The sequence below is a fragment of the Stegostoma tigrinum genome, chromosome 22 (assembly GCF_030684315.1).
Source record: "Stegostoma tigrinum isolate sSteTig4 chromosome 22, sSteTig4.hap1, whole genome shotgun sequence".
Classification (NCBI taxonomy): Eukaryota; Metazoa; Chordata; class Chondrichthyes; order Orectolobiformes; family Stegostomatidae; genus Stegostoma; species Stegostoma tigrinum.
Genome location: NC_081375.1, coordinates 5,573,132 through 5,593,771, shown reverse-complemented (window position 1 = coordinate 5,593,771; position 20,640 = coordinate 5,573,132). Strand labels below are relative to the sequence as shown.

At 44.8% G+C, this 20,640-nt stretch overlaps 1 long non-coding RNA gene across 1 annotated transcript in view; it reads right to left on the bottom strand.

Annotated features, from left to right (window-relative positions):
* Positions 1–1,097: 1,097 nt before the first annotated feature.
* The window catches only part of LOC125463495 (uncharacterized), a 69,966-nt gene continuing 50,423 nt past the window's right edge, over positions 1,098–20,640 (bottom strand). Inside the window, exon 3 of the long non-coding RNA XR_007249839.2 lies at positions 1,098–2,079. This is a non-coding gene — a long non-coding RNA (uncharacterized LOC125463495). The remainder of the gene's footprint in view (positions 2,080–20,640) is intronic.

Here is a 20,640-nt window from a genome sequence, read left to right as displayed (position 1 = left end):
AGCAAATTTCCCCCCCAGGATATTGGTACCCCTCTGGTTCAGATGAAGACCATCTTGCTTGTAGAGGTCCCACCTACCCCAGAAAGAGCCCCAATTATCCAAGAATCCAAAACCCTCCCTCCTGCACCATCCCTCTAGCCACGTGTTCAATTCCTCTCTCTTCCTATCCCTCGCCTCACTAGCACGTGGCACGGGCAACAAACCAGAGACAACAACTCTGTTCGCCCTAGCTCTCAGCTTCATTCCTAGCTCCCTGAATTTCTGCCTTAAATCCCCATCTCTCTTCCTACCTGTGTCGTTGGTGCCAATGTGGACCAAGACTTGGGGCTGCTCCCCCTCCCCCTTAAGGATCCCAAAAACACGATCAGAGACATCACGCACCCTGGCACCTGGGAGGCAACACACCAACCGTGAGTTTCTCTCGTCCCCACAGAACCTCCTATCTGTCCCCCCAACTATGGAGTCCCCAATGACTACTGCTCTGCTCCTCTTCCCCCTTCCCTTCTGAGCAGCAGGGATAGACTCTGTGCCAGAGACCTGTGCCCCACTGCTTTCCCCTGGTAAGTCGTCCCCCCCAACAGTATCCAAAACAGTATACTTGTTGTTGAGGGGAATGGCCACAGGGGATCCCTGCACTGCCTGCCGGTTCCCTTTCCGTCCCCTGACCGTAACCCATCTGCCTTTTTCCTGTACCTGAGGAGTGACTACCTCCCTGTAACTCCTCTCAATAACCCCCTCTGCCTCCCGAATGATCCGAAGTTCGTCCAGCTCCAGCTCCAGTTCCCTAACGCGGTTTTCAAGGAGCTGGAGTTGGGTGCACTTCCCGCAGATGTAGTCAGCAGGGATACTAGTGGTGACCCTTACCTCCCATATTCTGCAGGAGGAGCATTCAACTGCCCTGACCTCCGTTCCCATTACTCTAAATTCCCAAGGCTTAAAAAATAAAGAATAAAAAATAAACTTGTTACCTTACCAATATGGCACACGGAACCTTTTTTTTGGTTAGAGGAGGAGGATGTTTGGGAGACACTGCCCGGGTAGTGTTTCGGGTAACACAACCACACAAATATATTACCTCACTCACTCACGAGTCCCGTGTCGGCTCCTGCTCAGCTTCCCTCCGCCTATTCACAAGGTAAGCTTTTTAACGATTCAAAAACAGTGAGTCACCGGCTTCCCAACAGGCCCCGGTCCAAGCTCCCGCTCGCGCTGCTGCTCAACCAGTCTCACCGTCGCTCTGGGTACACGGTCTCACGGTCACTCTGGGTACACAGTCTCACCGTCGCTCTGGGTACACGATCTCACCGTCACTCTGGGTACACGGTCTCACTGTCGCTCTGGGTACACAGCCTCACCATCACTCTGGGTACACGGTATCACCGTCACTCTGGGTACACGGCCTCACTGTCGCTCTGGGTACACGGTCTCACTGTCGCTCTGGGTACACGGTCTCACCATCGCTCTGGGTACACGGCCTCACTGTCGCTCTGGCTACACGGACTCACCGTCGCTCTGGGTACACGGTCTCACCATCGCTCTGGGTACACGGCCTCACTGTCGCTCTGGGTACACGCCCGCACCATCGCTCTGGGTACACGGCCTCACTGTCGCTCTAGGTACACGGCCTCATTGTCGCTCTGGGTACACGGCCTCACTGTCGCTCTGGGTACAGGGTCTCACTGTCGCTCTGGTTACCCGGTCTCACCGTTGCTCTGCGTACACAGCCTCACTGTCACTCTGGGTACACGGTCTCACTGTCACTCTGGGTACACGGTCTCACTGTCGCTCTGGGTACCGCGTCTCACCGTCACTGTGGGCACGTGTCTCCTCCACTGGTCTAGGACGTGCCCCCTTGACCCCTCCGTCACTCTGGGGACCCGGCACCTCCTGGTTTGCTCTGACCCATGTCTGACCCGCCAACTTCGCTCTGGACCGCGCTCACTCCATTGCCACTGCAGCACATGGCCCACGCGCTCAGATCCTGCTCGGTCACCGACGTGACTCCTTTCCTTCAGGTTAAATAATTGAAGCTGAAAATAGTTAAAGGTGGGGGCATTGGAGGGGTTGGTGGGGCGAATACTGTAAAGGGGAGAGGGAGAGAGAAAGACAAAATTAAAAAAAGATAAAAAAGGGAAAGGTAAACGGAACTGGTGAGCAGAGGAGCTCCAATTGCAGTGTCTTACCCTGCTGCCATCTTGCAGGATAGTGAGGAGGATCCCAGAGGATACAGCAGGATATAGTGAGGCTCAACATTTGGACAGAGCAATAGCAGATGGAACTTAATCCGGACAAATGCAAGGTGATTTGCATTTTGGAAGGTCTAATGCAGGAGGGAAGTACACAGTAAACGGCAGGACTGTTAGTAGCATGAACACAAAGGGATTTGGGTGTACAGGTCCACAGCTCACTGAAAATGGTGATACCATTGAATAAGGTGGTCAAAGTGGTGTATGGCATGCTTGTCTTCATCAGTCAGGGCATTGCATATAAAAACTGGAAAGTCATGTTGCGGTTGTACAGAACTTTAGTTCGGCCACATTTGAAATATTGTGTACTGTTCTTGTGGCCACCCTACCAGAAAGAATCTTTTTCCCAGAGTTTGACAGTTAGAATCCTTTTTGCAGAGTTTGACGGTGAGAATCCTTTTCCCTGAAAAGTCCATTTCAAGGGGACATGCGTATACATTTAGAGGGGGGAAAGTTCAAGGGAGATGTGAGGGGCGAGTTTTTTTATACTGACAGCAGTCGAAGTCTGGAAAGCACTGCCAGGGGTGGTGGTGAAGATAGACACAACAGAGGTGTTTAAGAGACTTTTAGATAATCACATGAATATGTAAGGAATGGAAGGATATAGACCAAGGGCAGGCAGAAGGGATTAGTTTCATTTGGCACCATCTGCAGCACAACATTGAGGGCTGAAGGGCCCATTACAGTGCTGCCCTGTTCTATGTTCTATGTGGTGGCTTTGGGGAGAGTACAGAAAAGATTTACCAGGATGTTGTCAGGTTTGGGGGGTATTAGCTATGAGGAGAGACTGGGCAAACTTTGTTTGTTTTCACTTCAACATCAAAAGATGATGGGCAAGATGATAGAAGTTTTCAAAATAATGAAACACATGGATAGAATGGATAGTCGGTGTGTTCCCAATGTAGGAATGTCAACTACCAGATACATGAACAGACTGGGAATAGGCTGCAAACAGGCAAAGGTTTTCTTGTTCAGAAAGGCGTGCGCTGGAACATGCTTGGTGGGCCAAAGGGCCTGTTCCCATTCTGGCCTGTCCTTTGACATGGGAATACTACTGACGGCAAGTTCCCTTCCAAGCCACTCACCAACCTGCCTTGGAAATATTATCTCAGTTCCTTCAATATCATTGGATCACAATACTATCCTATTCCACGGTGGATCAGCGGTTAGCACTGCGGCCTCACAGCGCCGGGAACCCAGGTTCAATTCCAGCCTCGGTGCAACTGTCTGTGCGGAGCTTGCACATTCTCCCTGTGTCTGCGTGGGTTTGCTCTGGTTTCCTCCCACAGTCCAAAGATGTACAGGCTAGGTGAATCGGCCATGCTAAATTGCCCATAGTGTTCAGGGGTGTGTGGGTTATAGGGGGATGGATCTGGGTGGGATGCTCCAAGGGGCAGTGTGGATTTGATGGGCCAAAGGGCCGGTTTCCACACTGTAGGGATTCTAATCTAATCCACTCTGACTGTCCCTACATCACATGGGCTGCAGTGGTTCAGGAGGACAGGTCACCATCATGATCTCGATGAGGTCATTTGATCAGATGGGTCAATGGACCAAGGAGTGGCAGGTGGATTTTAATTTAGATAAATGTGAGGTGTTGCATTTAGGTAAGACAAACCAGGGCAGGACTTATATAGTTTGCAGTAGGCCCCAAGGGAGTGTTGCTGAACAAAGAGATCTGGGGGTGCAAGTGTTCAATTCCTTGAAAGTAGAGTTGCAGGTAGACAGTTTGATGAAGAAGGCATTTGGCATGCTTGCCTTCATTGGTCAGAACATTGAATATAGGAGTTGGGATGCTATGTTGTGGGTGTATATTTGTGAAACCATGTTTGGAATACAGCGTACGATTCTGGTCAACCTTCTATAGGAAGGATGTTGTTAAACTTGAAAAGATTTAAAAGGATGTTGCCAGGACTGGTAGGTTTGAGTGATATGAAGAGGCAGGGGCATTTTTCCCTGGAGCATCGATGGCCGAGGGGTGACATTATAAAGGTTTGTAAAATGATGAGGGTCATGGATAGGGTGAATAGCCAAATCTTTTTCCTAGGGTAGGAGAGACCAAAAGTAGAGGGTATAGGTGTAAGGTGAGAGAGGAAAGATTTATAAAGGACCTGCGGGGTGACTTTTTCATGCAGAGGGGTGCTGTATGGAACGAGATGTCACAGGAAGTAGTGGATACAATTACGACTTTTAAAAGTTATCAGGATAGGTACATGAATAAGAAGATTTTAGAGGGATACGGGGCAAATGCTGGCAAATAGGACTAGAGAAGATTGCAAAGTCTTGTTGGTGTGGGTGAGTTGGAATGAAGGGTCTGTTTCCGTGTTGTATAATTCTGTGACTCTATAACTGAAACCTAATAATTATGGATATTTGCGCTAGTGTGTACTACCTTTTATGGGAGTGTGTTCCACACTTTGATCATTTTTTACGTGAACAAAATCTCCTAATTTCTCTCCTAAATAGCCTAGCTGTAATTTTAAGGTCCCGGTCCTCTGTCCCAGTATTTACCCTGAATTGAATACCTATTGAATTAACCCGAGAATCTAATTGAAGACACTGTTGGTAAAGTAAAAATACATTGGATACATTCTCTGAAAATACATTAATCTTAATTAATTAATTTCTTTGTTCAATGCAAGTAGTTAGCTTTATCTCACAAGCGCCTGTTCTGTAACCATTGGTAACATCCTCAGTGTCACACTACTTCTTATCAACAGAAATCAGTCTACAATAACATTAAATCATGTTGATAGATAATGGATGAGATATTGATAGATAGCTATTGATGTTAAAGAATTATCAATTGGAAAGAGAAATAAACATTGATTGGCTTCTGAAAACGTTTCAAATATTTTCTTTGATAATCTCACAGTGCAGTGCAGGAGTTATCGCAGTGTGATTATGCCTTTATAGCCTGGATGAATTTGTTCTATACACAAGGTAACATTATAAGGCATTATTTTTGTAAGTTCACAAAGGCGGCTATTGGACCCAGTTTAATTATTCATCCATCCAGAATTACCGCACAGCTCACCTTCCAATGACATATCCAATTGGCTTTCAAACAAGTGCAGGATTTGCCACTATGACTAATTCATCAAGGTGTACATTCCCTATTGGGTAGCCACTGAGTGGAAGAGAAAGTTTGCATCATTCCTCAATTGATGTTTTACAAATCTGAACTCCTATGCCCATGACCTATCCCTGCAAGTTAAAGTGATACTTTCTTTCCCTTCCTTTTGAGTGCTCATCAATTTTTGTATCTGAATTACTTGGAGATAACACAGTTCACTCAGGCTAGTTTATCCTCCCAAGTCAACTTTCTCACAACCAAGCCTGACTGATTTCCATTACGTTGCTCTGTTCCTTTCTTACCTGTTCAGTTACAGTTGCAGAATAATCTGCAATGGTTTCTCCTCCCATCTAAATGCAAAAGATCCAAAGAAACTGTTTTGAAGAAGATCGAGGGAGTTATCGTTGGAGTCTTGACCAAGATTTATGGTTTCACTAACATTCCAAACAACAGATTATCTGGTCATAATCATATTGCTCTTTGTGGGAGCTTGCTTCTTGTAAATTGCAACTGTGCTTCAAAAGTACTCCGATGCTATAAATCTCTTCCAAACATTCTGAGGGCATGAAAGACAGTATAAATACAAACTCTTTCTTTCTTTATTCCACTTCTACAATATAATCTCTGCATTCCCCAAGATCTAACACTTCTAATTCTCATCTGAATGCTACATCTTGGTGATATCATCTGGAAACCCAACATTACATTCGACATCTATACCGACAACATCCATCTTGACCTCACCATGATCCCTCTTGACCACTATTTTGTGCTGCTTATCCAATATCCAGTCTCGCATGAGCAGAAACTTCCTCCAACTAAATATTGAGAAGCCCAAAAACATGGCCTTGATTAATTGGTTGATTGATTTATTGTCACGTGTACTGAAGTGCAGTGAAAAGCTTTGTTTACGAGTAGTACAGGCAGATCATAGTAAGCAAGGATGTACAGATCAAAAAGATTTAGATGGATTACAATGCACAGGCCATGCGCTAGGTGAAATCAATGTTAGCAAGATCAGCGTTATTTAAGGCTAGAGAGTCTATTCATCAATCTAATTATGGCCAGGAAGAAGCTGTTCCTGAAGCTGATCATGTGTGTGTTCAGGCTTCTGTATCTTCTGCCTGATGGAAGAGGTTGTGAGAGATCAATACCAGGGTGCAATGGGTCTTTGATGATGTTGGCAGCCTTTCTATGGCAGTGAGCATGTAAATGGAGTCCATGGGTGGAACGTTGGCATCCGTGATGGTTTAGACTATGCACACCACCTTCTGTAGTTTCTTACGGTCCTGAGCAGAGCAGTTACGATTCCAGGCCATTATATATTTGGACAGTATGCTTTCTATGGTGCATCTGTAGAAGTTGGTGAGGGTCCTTATGGACATGCCAAATTTCCTGAGCTGCCTGAGGAAGAAGAGGCGTTGTTGTTCCTTCTTAGCCATAGCATCTACGTGGGAAATCCACAACAGGCTGTTGGTTGTCGTCACTGTGAGGAACTTGACACTCTAAACCCTCTCAACCTCAGTTCTGTTGAGATAGATGGGGGCATATTCTCCTCCTTTCTTTCTGAAGTCAATGATCAGTTCTTTAGCTTTCCCAACAATGAGACACAGGTTGTTCTCATTAAACCACGTCACCAGGTCCTCTCCCTCCCTTCTGTATTTAGAGTTGTCAATGTTGGGTATCCATCCTGCTACAGTGATGCTGTCAGTGAACTTGTAGATGCTGTTTGGAATTTGGCAACACAGTCGTAGGTATACAGGGAGTACAGCAGCGTCCTGAGGACACAGACTTGGGGGGCTCCAGTGTTGAGGGTTATTGTGGAGGAGGTGCAGTTACCTATCCTCACTGATTGCAGTCTGTGGGTCAGAAAGCTGAGGATCCAGTTGCAGAAGGCGGAGCAGTGACCAGGGTAACATAGTTTTCATATCAGTCTGGAGGGGTTAAAGGCAGAGCTGTAGTCAATGAGCAGGAGTCTGACACAGGTATCTTTGCTGCTCAGATGTTGCAGGAATGAATGCAGGGCTAGGGATATGGCATCCTCTGCGGACCTGTTACATCGGGAGGCAAAATGGTAGGGTATCGAGGCAGGCTGGGAGGCTGGATTTAATGTGGAAATTCTGACCCTACTATAAATTCTGTTTCTAGTCCACATCTCCAGCCCTCTCACTCGGCCTCCTGTCAGAGGCTGAACCAGACTTTTGGCTTCGTTGGTTTCGTATTGACCCTGTGATGAACTTTGACCAAATAGCTGAGCTATGACTAAGATGCCTAGTTCTCTCTGTAGCATTTCCCAAATCCACCTTGCCTCAGCTCATCTGCTGCTGAAACTCTCAGAAACTTGTTTGTTGGTCCTGGGTTTGACTATTCTGACAGTCTCCTGTCTGATCTCATAACTTTCACACTCCAAGGACTTGAATCCAGTCAAATGTTGTTACCTATATGCCAACTGCACAAAGTTCCCATTACTCATCAATTTGATGTACAATGACCTACATTCTCTCCCTACAATGCCCTCATGTTAAATTTCACATCTTCGTTCAAGTCTATCTCTCCCATTCTCTTCAGGCTCAAACCCTAAGAGTATCTCTACCCTCTAATTCTGCCTCATGTAGACCCACTATTTCAGGCACTCCTTGTGTTCTGATGGAGTCTATCTCCCCAGATGCTGCCAGTCTAGTACTTCCAGCATTAAACATTTATTAGCACTGCTCTAGGAAGATTCCTGGACCTGCCCCAGATCTCTTTATTTGTCTGTCTCTCTCTGCCTTTCAGCGGCTGCATATAATGGACCTCTTTAACAATGGTCTTGGTCACCTGTTCTAATACAGTCGGACCCCAGGTTGCAAACAGGTTCTATTCTTGAGTCCATTTGCAAGTCAATTTGTACGCAAGTCAGAACACAATGCAGGATGATATAAAATAGCTGTTTATAAGTCCAAGGCCATGTCTCCCTGTCACATTTTAAAATTATACCCCTGATTGGGATCGTGTTTGTTAAGTATGAGCATTTGTAAATCATGTTCGTACATATTTCCTTATGTGGCTCCCTGTCACATTTTGCTCGATAGCTTTGTCTTGGGAAGTGCTTTTTGCATGTTTTAAAGTGCACATTTTGGTACAAGTGTGTATCAAGCATGTTGCATGTTTGTTATCTGATAGGAAATGGGTCCAAATCAGGTTGGAACTTGGTGGAATGATCTAGCTGAGACTGTATATTGTGTGATAATAAAATGTGAGGCTGGATGAACACAGCAGGCCAAGCAGCATCTCAGGAGCACAAAAGCTGATGTTTCGGGCCTAGACCCTTCATCAGAGAGGGGGATGGGGAGAGGGAACTGGAATAAATAGGGAGAGAGGGGGAGGCGGACCAAAGATGGAGAGTAAAGAAGATAGGTGGAGAGAGTATAGGTGGGGAGGTAGGGAGGGGATAGGTCAGTCCAGGGAAGACGGACAGGTCAAGGAGGTGGGATGAGGTTAGTAGGTAGGTGGGGGTGCGGCTTGGGGTGGGAGGAAGGGATGGGTGAGAGGAAGAACAGGTTAGGGAAGCAGAGACAGGTTGGACTGGTTTTGGGATGCAGTGGGTGGGGGGGACGAGCTGGGCTGGTTTAGGGATGCAGTTGGGGAAGGGGAGATTTTGAAACTGGTGAAGTCCACATTGATACCATTAGGCCAGCTTGTAACTGATGTCCATTTCAAGCCCACCAACTCCCACAGCTACCTAGAATACACCTCCTCCCACCCACCCTCCTGCAAAAATTCCATCCCCTATTCTCAATTCCTCCGCCTCCGCCGCATCCGCTCCCACGATGAGGCATTCGACTCCCGCACATCCCAGATGTCCAAGTTCTTCAAGGACCGCAACTTTCCCCACAGTGGTCGAGAACGCCCTTGACCGCGTCTCCCGCATTTCCCGCAACACATCCCTCACACCTCGCCCCCGCCACAACCGCCCAAAGAGGATCCCCCTCGTTCTCACACACAACCCTACCAACCTCTGGATACTACGCATCATCCTCCGACACTTCCGCCATTTACAATCCGACCCCACCACCCAAGACATTTTTCCATCCCCACCCCTGTCTGCTTTCCGGAGAGACCACTCTCTCCGTGACTCCCTTGTTCGCTCCACACTGCCCTCCAACCCCACCACACCCGGCACCTTTCTCTGCAACCGCAGGGAATGCTACACTTGCCCCCACACCTCCTCCCTCACCCCTATCCCAGGCCCCAAGATGACATTCCATATTAAGCAGAGGTTCACCTGCACATCCGCCAATGTGGTATACTGTATCCATTGTACCCGGTGTGGCTTCCTCTACATTGGGGAAACCAAGCGGAGGCTTGGAGACCGCTTTGCAGAACTCCTCCGCTCAGTTCACAACAAACAACTGCACCTCCCAGTCGCAAACCATTTCCACTCCCCCTCCCATTCTTTAGATGACATGTCCATCATGGGCCTCCTGCACTGCCACAATGATGCCACCCGAAGGTTGCAGGAACAGCAACTCATATTCCGCCTGGGAACCCTGCAGCCTAATGGTATCAATGTGGACTTCACCAGTTTCAAAATCTCCCCTTCCCCAACTGCATCCCTAAACCAGCCCAGTTCATCCCCTCCCCCCCACTGCACCACACAACCAGCCCAGCTCTTCCCCCCAACCCACTGCATCCCAAAACCAGTCCAACCTGTCTCTGCCTCCCTAACCGGTTCTTCCTCTCACCCATCCCTTCCTCCCAACTCAAGCCGCACCCCCATCTACCTACTAACCTCATCCCACCTCCTTGACCTGTCCGTCTTCCCTGGACTGACCTATCCCCTCCCTACCTCCCCACCTACACTCTCTCCACCTATCTTCTTTACTCTCCATCTTCGGTCCGCCTCCCCCTCTCTCCCTATTTATTCCAGAACCCTCTCCCCATCCCCCTCTCTGATGAAGGGTCTAGGCCCGAAACGTCAGCTTTTGTGCTCCTGAGATGCTGCTTGGCCTGCTGTGTTCATCCAGCCTCACATTTTATTAGCTTGGAATTCTCCAGCATCTGCAGTCCCCATTATCTCTGTATACTGTGTGGTGTGTTGGACTAGCCTGATGTTCACTGGCCAATCCCAGTGTTTGAATTTTAAAAGATTGTGCAGCAAAGTTGGGAATGTTTGTGTATAATAACTCTCCTGTTTTTCCAGAAAGAGAGAGGCTCACAGCTTCTGGTTTGTTTTCTTTTACTCTGACTCTTGGGTTTGTAGAACAGAGTTGGTTGCCACGCAACAATGACCACAGCGATCCCTCTCTTCTCACGTTCAGATTTTCTTTTTGGTAACTAAGACAATAAGCCCCATCTATTATTTCTTTGAAAGCTCTACTTCTCTGTTTTTCCAATGTCAATAACATGGTCAAAAATACTTTTCAATTCAATGATTGTCCAAAAAGTTAAAAAAATCTTCCAGATCGTACTTAAATATAAATATGTATTCCCTACATTTAACCCAGATGCAGGGCATTAAATAAAAGGCAGAGAACTACGGATGCTGGAAATCTGAAACAAAAACCGAAATGGCTGGAGAACCTTAGCAGGTCTTGCAGAATCTTTGGAGAGAAAGCAAAATTAACATTTCAGGTCCCAAAGACCCTTCTTTCTGCAGAAGGGTTACTGGACTCAAAATGTTAACTTTGTTTTCTCTCCACAGATGCTGCAAGACCTGCTGAGGTTCCCCAGCCATTTGTGTGTTTGTTTCAGGGCATTATCGCTTTGTTGCTTTGAGTCCAACCTCCATGCAGAGTTTTTCAACAAAAAAAGGTTACATGCCATCAATGTACAAATGAGGTGTATTGATACCAAATTCTGTAGGTCTGCACCAGATATTTGACTCTTCAGTACTCAAGAATTTATTTTATATACAGTTGTGGGTGTGGGCTTTGATTTTATTTGTTTGTCTCTGGAATGCTGGTGCTGCTGGGCATTTGTAGAAGTCAGATAAGAGCCAACCACATTGTTGTCTGTGATCTGGAGTCACATGGAGAGCAGACCAGGTAAGGACAGCAGACTTCCTTCCTTATAGTGCATCAATGAATTGTATAGATTTTTACAACAATCGGCAATGGTTGCATGGTCACCGTTGAATCAGACTTTTAATTCCAAATTTTTACTGAATTCAAACTTCAACATCTGCCACCACCTCCCTCATTTATTGCCATTCCCTAGCTGTGAACTTTGAGAAGGTGGTGGTGAGCTGTCTTCTTGAATCTCTGCAATGCATGGTAAAGACTGACCCTCAATGATGCTAGGGTGGGCATGTTATTCACTATAAGATAACTGCACTTAAACAGAGATCAAATCCACATTTTAGTGAGATCTTTATTTCTGTTAACCAATAAAACGCACAGACCACTGACTGCTAGCTCCCCCATATTTACACCACCAGATCACAACAAATTATCCTTAATAATAAAATTCTTCACTTGTTCCCTCATTTCATAAGCTCTCAGACATTCATATTAGAAGATGAGGGAGTTCCAGGATTTTGACCTAGCGACACTGAGGGAACAGTGATATATTTCCAAGTCAGAACGGCGAATGGATTGGAGGGGAATCTCTAGGTCCCATGTGTCTGCTGCTCTTCTTTTTCTAGGTTTTGTCCAGGTCTTACTCCATTTGGACATGGGCTGCTTTGGTATCCAAGGAGTCTCAAATCATGCTAATCATTGTGTAATTTCCAGTGAACATCCCCACTTCTGACTGTATGAAACTTCACGTATCTCTCAGTACTGCTGTTCTGACCACACAGTGCTCCCTCAGTAGTGCACTGTGTGTCTCAATCTAGGTTGCATGTTCAAATTCTCAAAGTGAGACTTGTGTATATAAATCATTAGATTTATAGATCAAACTTAGCTGGTAAACATTTTTTAAAAGAGTCATAATCTGTAAAATTTGTAATTGAGAAGAGACGATAACCCTTAGCAAATAAAAAGATCTTAAATCCTCCCTCTGGGTACCTCAAATACAACCCTCATATTTGAACCACAAAATTTACTTCGACACTTTCTCACATGCTGACTAGGGGTACGACGCTGAAAATATTGAAATAAATTCAGTGAAAAGAAATCACAGTCACTAAGATCTGGAACATGTAACCTCAGACCAGCAACCTAACATTATTCTGCAGCCCTAAAAACTGGACTGACTTTCCTCACTATAATTTGATGTAGACGTTAAATGTAGTAAATAGGGAAAGAAAAATACTGTAGGGGATGGATATCTGACATAAAAACTCCAGATGCTGGAAATACGCAGCAAGTATGAGATAGCCTGCAATGTCACGTCACAGCGTCAGTATGTCAATTCTCATGACATCATCACCGCACATAATTTGGGAACTGTGGTTATAAAGATCTCAAACGTCATCCCAGCTTGGACCACTTGAGCATGACACTCTACTGAGAGTGGAGCTGGATGAACACAGCAGGTCAAGCAGCATCTTAGGAGCACAAAAGCTTGTGCTCCTAAGATGCTGCTTGACCTGCTGTGTTCATCCAGCTCCACACTTTGTTATCTCAGATTCTCCAGTATCTGCAGTTCCCATTATCTCAGGTACACTCTACCGAGAGTGTGTATGTTAAAATAATAGCTATTGTTAGCCCAGATTATTATGTGTCTGACGAATGTAATGTTTGTATATAATAGCTGTAATAAATGTCTGTTGGATTCTTCAATATCACAGTATTCACGCCGAATTTCTCATGTTATGGGAAATAATGTGCACATTGCCGCATTGGGTGAAACACTGTGCCAGAGGAAAACACACACAATGAACCACTGCTACCCTGTTGTCATTTAATCTCTCCTGCGATCCATGCCTGTCACAAACCTTACCTTTCCATTTATTTGTGAAAAATCAGTTGCATTTCCTAGTTTTTTTTTCAGTTCTGAGGGACTCATGTGGGCCATGTCTTGCTCACCATGGGTGCTGCCTGACTTACTGAGTGTTCCCAACATTTTCTGTTTTGCCCGCACTCAGGCAGTACTGTTTTTTGGGAAAGCAGATGAGTGCTGCGCACTAATTTTCATAGACCAAAACACACGAATCAGGAATCATTTCAACTGTGACCCAGCTATTGTGTAGCAATGCAACCCAGGAAACAGCAGCAGTCATTGCTATTCATTCACAAGCTGAATTATAATTAGAAAGGAAATGAAAGCTGCTGTAGGTGAGAGTGATTGACTGCTAATGTGGAGGTAAAGAGATTCCCTACAGGCTTGGAAATTATGGAGGGAATTTTTCTTGCTTTAAAATTCATTGAGCACAGTATGTGGAGGAATGACTCGAGCCCTCCTGCTTTAACATACATTTACACATACAAGTTATGGATTCAAACAAATCGGTAATTTCAGTGGATGCAAAACATGAGGCGAGCACCGATCTTGGACAGTAATCTTGTTAAGTCACCACTGCAATGAACATAAACCTCGTTAGTTAGGTAACAGATGGAAGACTGCACCCAGTTCTGGGAGGTCGCCACACCATTAGAAGAATGTGATTACACTGGAGAGGATGCATGGGAGATTCATCAGGATGTTCCGTGGATGAAAGGTCTGTTTTGAGGAGTGACTGCAGAGGCTGGGTTTGTTTTCCTTCAAGCAAAGGAGTCTGTGGGGGAATCTGATTGAGGAGAACAAAATTATGAGAGGCATGGACAGAGCAGATTGTGAGAATCTTTCCTCCACGGCAGATACGTCTAAGACCAGAGGGCATTAAAGGTGAGTAAGTGATTTAGAGGAGATCTGAGGAATAATATTTTTCATCTAGTAGGCAGTAGAAATATGAAATGCACTGCCTGAGAGGGTGGTGGAGGCAGGTACTCTCACAATACTGAAGAAGCATCTCGATGAGCGTTTGAACTGCGAGGGCATAGCAGACTATGGACCTAGTTCAGGTAAATAGAATTAGTGTAGTTTGGTGATAATGGGAACTGCAGATGCTGGAGAATCCAAGATAATAAAATGTGAGGCTGGATGAACACAGCAGGCCAAGCAGCATCTCAGGAGCACAAAAGCTGACGTTTCGGGCCTAGACCCTTCATCAGAGAGCTAGTGTAGTTTGGTGTTTGTTGGTCAGTGTATACAAAGTGGGCTGAAAGACCTTTCTCTATGCTGTACAACTCCAGTTCAGAATTACACCAATTCTCAATCTAAAAGAATATTGTGCTAAAGCAGCTACAGAGCAGGGCAGGTTTTATGTTATTCAGCATCCTTAAGCTTATTTGGGGGAGAGAAGGTTTTCCTTTCTCAGCTGCAGCTTCAAAGGTTCTATTTGATTTGAGGCTTGATCTCACAAGAACTAACCCAATATATAGCAGCTAATCCAAGGTTCTTGTATAAAATATTTCAACACTGCAGAGTAGCTGAACCTACCTCAGAAAGGAAGTTGCCTTAGTGTGGTTGCAGATTAGCCAGAGTGACAGGGTTAAACTTGTAAAATACCCAAAGATAATAAACAACCTTAAAGCACTCTGATTAAAATCAGAGAATCCAGGTCAGGAATCCTGGAATCAAGTCCTGGCTATCATTTTCACCCCATCTGCAAAGGATTTGACTCCAAGAAAATCCAGCCTATAGTCAGTACAAAATGCCTGAGGCAGTATGAAAGTATAAAGGATAGAGCTAGCTGAGGTGGACACTGAGGCTCCTCATGTAGAGTGTTCCAATTCTCCCAATGTGACATAAGACTTATCTGGCTTTGTAATGACAGGAAATAACTCACTCCCAAAGAATCAAGCCTTTCACAGTAAAAAACCAACAAAAAGACAAGTAGGGTAATGCAGACAGCTGCTTGTGTATAATACTAGTGAGGAGGTTGCTTTGTTTATGCATTATAGTCATTAGCTGGGACAAGCATCACCACGATACCTCTCAAAATTGTATTATTGCTATATTAGCATTTGTAAAATTCCAAGCACATTTGAAATGACAGTGACTGAATGGCTATGCGCTGAAAACTCAAATTTTAGCTTTATTGAGGCAACTAATTTAAAATTAACGGTTTGGATAGAGGTTATGGTGAAGCTGTACAAAACTCTGGTGCGGCTACACTTGGAGTATTGTGTACAGTTCTGGTCACCGCGTTATAAGAAGGATGTGGAAGCTTTTGAAAGGGTGCAGAGGAGATTTACTAGGATGTTGCCTGGTATGGAGGGGAGGTCTTACGAGGAAAGGCTGAGGGACTTGAGGCTGTTTTCATTAGAGGGAAGAAGGTTGAGAGGTGACTTAATTGAAACATATAAAATAATCAGAGGGTTAGATAGGGTGGATAGGGAGAGCCTTTTTCCTAGGATGGTGACGGCGAGCACGAGGGGGCATAGCTTTAAATTGAGGGGTGAAAGATATAGGACAGATGTCAGAGGTAGTTTCTTTACTTAGAGAGTAGTAAGGGAATGGAACGCTTTGCCTGCAACGGTAGTAGATTCGCCAACTTTAGGTACATTTAAGTCGTCATTGGACAAGCATATGGACGTACATGGAATAGTGTAGGTTAGATGGGCTTGAGATCGGTATGACAGGTCGGCACAACATCGAGGGCCGAAGGGCCTGTACTGTGCTGTAATGTTCTATCTATCTATTCTATCTATCTATCTACATTTAAACATACAATGACAGGAGCACAGCACTCTGGATAATTACAGGCAATTATGTAGGATTCATCAATTGGCAGCTTGCTTTCTGGTCTCTAAGAGAGGTGGACTTTCTGATAGCATTTATGTGCCACAGAGTCACTATAGTTAGTTACAAGGCATCACTTCTACAGTTTAGCATGCTGTCTAAGAACAAGTTTCCTGGGGCATGGACTACAAGGTTGTCATCTTCATTCCAAGATTCTCCAGCATAACTGGACAATCTCAGTCAATTAATTTCACTGCATCTGATTCAGTTTTATGATTATGATCTCCTGCACATTCCTCTCAACTACATTACTTATCCAATCCTTTTCATCACCTTATTACCTAGTTCCATGTAATTTGAACCTTCAACCACACTTTTAATTAACTCTACTGACTCTTCAACTTCTGCCAGGCTGACTGATTCTTTTTGTTGTCAAAGAAAGTAGTTGCATTTATAATAAGCAGAATTAATTTAACGATACACAATGAAAAGGCCCTCATTCCTACTGCTCTTTGTTAGTGTTTAGATTCTGCATAAATTTCGTCTTGTTTTATGGACCTCACTGCTAACTTTCATGGAATCTTTCTATTCCCTGCCATTTCTTGTTTCTGCTTTGTATCCTTTTGAAAGTATCTCAATCATTGGCTTCAACCACATCCTTTGGTGATGAGTTCAATGCCCTAAACGCTCAGAAATTTTTGAGTGAGAAATATCTCCATGTTTTCTATGATTATCTCAGTACTGGCCCCAAGTTTTTGAATTCTCTCACAAGTGGAGACAATCCTTCCAAATGTTTGCAGCTTTCTTTGCACTTAATGTTTCCTGCTACAGTAAAGCTTCCCTTCACCTCATCCTCCCTTCCAACTGCTGTCCCACTCATTCTTCACTCACACATCTCTCCCACTCACCGCTACACCTCCACAAAACTAATATCAAACCATTTCTGTTGTTAGAATTTACACGTTTCACAGAAAATCAGATTTTTTCAGTGTATTCAGCATTGTAATGTAGAAAATGTGGCAGTCAGTGTGTACAAAGCAAGTTTCTTCAAACAGCAATGTGATAAACATTACATGTGTTACAGTCAGATAAGAAATATGTTCACAGACCCTGATACAGTATGGTAGGTGCCTGTAACAATATGCTCCCTGAGTGAAGTGCTTCGGATATACAGCAATCTGGTGATTGCTGCATTGACAGTGCCAGATTGTGGAAACACTCACCAACTCAAGCAGATCCCGGGAACAGGAAGAAGATTAGGTTAATGTCTCAGGTTTGTCAGAATAACAAGTTGTATTTATACCACACCTTCAGAAGAATGAAACAGGAGCATTGCAAAGTAAAATATTATCACAGCAGGAGATATTAGGTCAGAAGGTTAATGGCCAAAGATGTCTGTTTTATGCAGTGTCTTCAAAGAGGATACAAGGGCTGATTGAGTTTATTGAGTAATTAACGAAGACGATTGATGAGGGTAGAGAGGTGGATGTTGTTGACATGGACTTTACAAAAGCATTTAACAAGGTCCCTCATAGCAGGCTGGTCCCGAAGATTAAGTTACATGGAATCCATGGTGAATTGGTAAGTTGGATGCAAAACTGGCTTGGTCATAAAAGACAGGGGGTAGTTGTGGCAGACCATTTCTCTGACTAGAGGTCTGTGACCAGTAATGTTCCACAAGGATCAGTGCTGCGACTCCTGTTGTTTGCAATATATATAAATGATTTGGATGAAACATAGATGGTCTCATCAGCAAGTTTGCAGATAACATGAAAATTGGTGGAACTGTGGATTATGGGGAAGATTGCCAAAAGATGCAGCAGGATGTAAATCAGTTGTAAAGTTGAGCAGAGGAATTGCAGTTGGAGTTTAATGTTGACTGGAGTTAATGTATTTTGCCTCTTTCTGTATCTTCTGTACTTTGGGAGGTCAAGAGTGAGGAAATGCCCTAGTGGTATTATCACTGGACTGTTAATCCAGAGACCCAGATAATGTTCTGAGGACCTGGGTTGAATCATGCCACAGCAGATGGTAGAATTTGATTTCAATAAATATCTGGAATTAAGTATCTAATGATGACCGTGAATCCTTTGTCAATTGTTGGAAAAACCCATCTGGTTCACTAATGCCCTTTAGGGAAGGAAACTGCCATCCTTACCTGGTCTGGTCTACATGTGACTCCAGACCAACAGCAATGTAGTTGACTCTTAACTGCCCTCTGGGCAATTAGGGATGGGCAATAAATGCTGCCTGGTCAGCGACACCCTCATCCCGTGAATGAATAAAGAAAAAAAAGTGCAAAATTATGCAGTGAATGGTGGGACTATTAGGAGCTTTGATTTGCAGACGGATCTTGGGGTGTTAGTCTATAACTCCTTGAAATAGCAACACAAGTGGATCAGGCGGTAAAGAAGACATGCCCTCATTGGTCAGGGCATTGAGTATAACTGTTGCCAAATCATGTTGCAGCTGTATAGAACTACAGTTACATCAAATTTGGAGTATTGTGTACCGTTCTGGATGCCACATTATAGGAAGGATGTGGAGGCTTCGGAGAGAATCCAAGCGAGGTTTACCAGGATGGTGCCTGGATCGGACTGTATTGAGGAGCGGTTGGACAAACTTGGAATGTTTACGTTAGAGTGTGGAGGCTGAGGGTAACCTTTTTGAAGTGTACAAAATTGTGAGGGGCAGAGTTGTGAGGTAGATATTCATAGCCTTTTTCCAAGAGTGAAAATGACAAAGACTCTGGGACATACATTTAAGGTGAGAGAAGAAAAGCTTAAAGGAGATGTGTGAAGCACGTTTTTTTATACAGAGGGTGGTAGGTGCCCGGAACATGCTGCCAGGGCATATGGTAGACAGCATTATTTAAAAAGTCACTTTTTGAATACAGCGTTCAATTCTGGTCTTCCTGATATATGAAAGATGTTGTGAAGCTTGAAAGGTTCAGAAAAGATTTAAAAGCTTGGGGCCATGCGTAAAAGCTTTCACTATCGAGACAGGCTGAATGGGCTAGGGCTGTTTTCCCTGGAGAGCTGGGGGCAGAGGGGTGAACTTATCCAGGTTTATAAAATCCGAAGGGCATTGATGGGGTAAATAGACAAGGTCTTTTCCCCAGGATGAGGGAGTTCAAAGCTAGAGGGCATAGATTTAAGGTCAAAGGGGAAAGATTTAAAAGGGACCTAAGGAGAAACATTTTCACACAGAGGGTGGTACGTGTATGGAATGAGCTGCCAGAGGAAGTGGTGGAGGCTGGTACAGTTACAGCATTAAAAGGCATCTGGGTGGGTATGTGAACAGGAAGGGTTTAGAGGGATATGGGCCAAATGCTGGGAAATCGGACTAGATTTATTTAGGACAGCTAGTTGGCATGGGCGAGCGGGCCGAAGGTTCTGTTTCCATGCTGTACAGCTCTATGACTCTATGACTCGGGATTTAGACAGACACATAACAGGCAGAGGGCAGATGGATATGGACCACATTCAGGTGGATGGGATTGGTTTAGAATAGCGTCGTGGTCAGCACAGACATGGATAGGTGGAGGTTCCTATGCTGTTCTGTGTTCCATGTTCTGAAGTTAAGCAGTGGAGAGATATAGGCAGGAAATTGCAGAGCTTAAGATCCAGGTAACTGAAGGCATGACCACCAATCGTCCAATAACTAAAATTTGGAATGTTTAAGAGAGCAGAATTGGATGAATGCAGAACAGTGCAGGGCTGGGGCAGATTTTTGAAATAGGGAGGGTGGATACCATGGAGGGTTTGTGTAGTGATTGGAATGAGGTTGGCCAGATGGATCTCATTGAGTATCAGATCCATGACTGAGGCTGTTAACCAAAGCCAATCAGGGAGCCCTGGCTGAGAGATATAAACAGGAGTTTCAGTGAGCCTCCTCACTCCAGGGGCTGCCTCCAAGCAAGCTGGTCAGAGTCCATACGATGTGCATAAGTGAATAAAGGGTGACTTGGTGATGTGATACTGGCCTCAGTGCAGTTATTTCAGTTGGAAACAAGAATAACAATTTTAAGATAACAAAGTGTGGAGCTGGATGAACACAGCAGGCCAAGCAACGTCTCAGGAGGACAAAAGCTGATGTTTCGGCCTAGACCCTTCATCAGAGAGGGAATGGGTGAGGGTTCTGGAATAAATAGGGAGAGAGGGGGAGGCGGGCCGAAGATGGAGAGAAAAGATTCCCTGAGGTTGGTCCGGAGGGAGGAGGGTAACTTCTTCAGGTTAGGCATTGAGGTTAAAATTGTAGCAGAGATAATGGGAACTGCAGATGCTGGAGAATCCAAGATAATAAAGTGTGAAGCTGGATGAACACAGCAGGCCAAGCAGCATCTCAGGAGCACAAAAGCTGACATTTCGGGCCAAGACCCTTCATCAGAGAGGGGGATGGGGAGAGGGAACTGGAATAAATAGGGAGAGAGGGGGAGGCGGACTGAAGATGGAGAGAAGAGATTCCCAGAGGTTGGTCCGGAGGGAGGGGGGTAAATTGAAGTACTTCTTGACCTGGAGCCCATATATATCAGCAGGCACAGGGGTGAGGGCAACATGTTGATGTAGTTGAGTACAAGTAGCAAGGTTTTGGATAGCTTCCGGTCTAGAGTGTAGAATTTGGGAAAACAGCCAGGAATGTGTTAGAATGAATACATTTAGATGCTAG